The sequence below is a fragment of the Parasteatoda tepidariorum genome, chromosome 2, assembly GCF_043381705.1.
Source record: "Parasteatoda tepidariorum isolate YZ-2023 chromosome 2, CAS_Ptep_4.0, whole genome shotgun sequence".
Lineage (NCBI taxonomy): Eukaryota > Metazoa > Arthropoda > Arachnida > Araneae > Theridiidae > Parasteatoda > Parasteatoda tepidariorum.
This window is the reverse complement of record NC_092205.1, coordinates 22395828-22398033: the sequence shown is the minus strand read 5'-3', so window position 1 is coordinate 22398033 and position 2206 is coordinate 22395828. Positions and strand designations below refer to the sequence as shown.

At 29.3% G+C, this 2206-nt stretch overlaps 1 non-coding gene across 1 annotated transcript; it reads right to left on the bottom strand.

Annotated features, from left to right (window-relative positions):
• Positions 1-1570: 1570 nt before the first annotated feature.
• Positions 1571-1642, bottom strand: TRNAQ-UUG (transfer RNA glutamine (anticodon UUG)). Its single transcript has one exon. It is a non-coding gene; the product is annotated as a tRNA-Gln (tRNA).
• Positions 1643-2206: the final 564 nt, after the last annotated feature.

The following is a 2206-nucleotide window of genomic DNA, read 5'->3' as shown; positions in this document are numbered from 1 at the left end:
TTTTTAAAATTTAACATTTGTATTCAATAGATTGTTAAAATTTTTCACGAAAACTACTGTTTCGGTCACATAATAATATTAATTAGTAAAAGAAAAAAAAAGGTTAGATCTTAGTTTTTTTAAATACAATCTTAGATACTTAGACAAATAATTTGCTTACCTAAATTTCTGTTGTTATGTCTTCGTTTTATCGAAAATAACGAGGCTTATCGAAATTTCCTATGTTTATCATTAAAGATAGGAAATTTAAAAACTATTTAAAAGATATTGATTTCCAAAATATCGTTTATTTTAAGAACTGCGTTTATTTATCAAAATTGCCATTTGTATAGACATAACAAAATATATCAAGCTATTGTTTTATTAATAATTTTACCATATTTGTATGAATAAAAGTCTATTTTTCCTGAATTTTAGCATTTGGATTCAATAGAGTAAAAGGTTTTCATTAAATATTATTGTTTCGGCCGTATGATAAATAAAAAAAGAAATCAGATTTAATCTTCATCTTTTTAAATGGGTAATAGTTTACAATCGGGGCTCCCTTTTTTAACTGGTGATTTGAAAATTATCAAATACATATATGTAAATAAACCAAGATCCAATCACAAAACGGAAAATTTAACCTTTGAACGTTTAATAGCTGTGAAAATAACATTGCATAGCGTTGTCATTCCTGATTAATCTTAATTACTACTTTACTTTAATTATAAATTTTTTTCAAAAATTTCCGAAAATATCTCAAACTGCAATACATAATTTTTCAACGAATGTCTCAAATCTTCTCGTTTTTTATAGAGAATACAAGCTAAACTGTTTTTGGATATTTTACTCGTTACTTTTTGAAAAACTGTTCCTTTTATTTTAAACTCGTTACTTTAATTTGAATTACTCGTTCTTTTACTTGTTACTTCGAAAAGTTCCCTATCATTCTTCAGTGACAATCATGATTCCTGCAAATTTTAATGAATAACTTATTAAAAAATTTCTCAAAATATCTCAAACTGCAATACATAATTTTTCAACGAATGTCTCAAATCTTCTCGTATTTATAGAGAATACAAACTAAACTGTTTTTGGATATTTTACTCGTTGCTTTTTGAAAAACTGTTCCTTTTACTTTAAACTCGCTACTTTAATTTGAATTACTCGCTCTTTTACTTGTTACTTCTTAAAAGTTCCCTATTATACTCCAGCGTCAATAATGATTCATGCAAATTTTAATGAATAACCTATTAAAAAATTACTCAAAATGTTTCAAACTGCAATACATAATTTTTCGACGAATGTCTCAAATCTTCTCGTTTTCATAGAGATTGATGGAACTAACCCGCCGCATTAGCGTTACATGGAGCGAAAAGTCATGAAAACCTCCCACAGTTATCCCGACGGGAAGGGGACTCTTACCCATGATCCGTCTACCACTAAGGATATTTTGCGCCAGCACTGTGGCCGATGCGAGCCGGATGCTGAATTTGCATCGACCAGCCATTGTTGGGATTCGAACCCGGTTCACCTCATAAGAAGACGAACAATCTATCCCCTGAGCCATCATGGCTCAAACTTTTGCTGGCTCGGCTGAGATTTGAACCCAGGACCTCTCGCACCAAAAGCGAGAATCATACCCCTAGACCACCGGGACAGTCCTCAATAATCTTTTCATAAATTTATTTGATGACAAATTTTGGGCTCATGCTGCAAGGAGGAAAAAATTCAGGTAAAATTAAAGCACTGCATGGTAGTAACATTTCTTGTTAAAAAAATACTTCTGATTAATAAAACCGAAATATGTGGCCTTTAAATCATTCATTTGGTGATTTTTCAGTTCATATGATTACGGTTTATTGGGATTCTGATTTTCTTAAATTATGTTTCTTATTACCAAAACTGAAAGTAAATTTAATTAAATAAATGGCTTTTATGCCTTGTTCTAAATGTATCATGATAAATTTACCAAATTTTATCTAATTTACCTATCACAGGCTATAAAACCATATTCAATTGTTAGTTTTATCAAAATCATTAACAAAGCTCTTTGGTAAACAATTACCGAGCTTTTTGGTGTTCCCATACAGAGAGGAACGCTGTAATTTTAACCATGTTTTTATTTTCAATATGCTTCAGTACTTTCTAAAATTTGACTTTTTTTAATTTTTTGCTTATTTTAAAATTTTTTTTATCAGATTTTTTTATTATTTAAGAATGT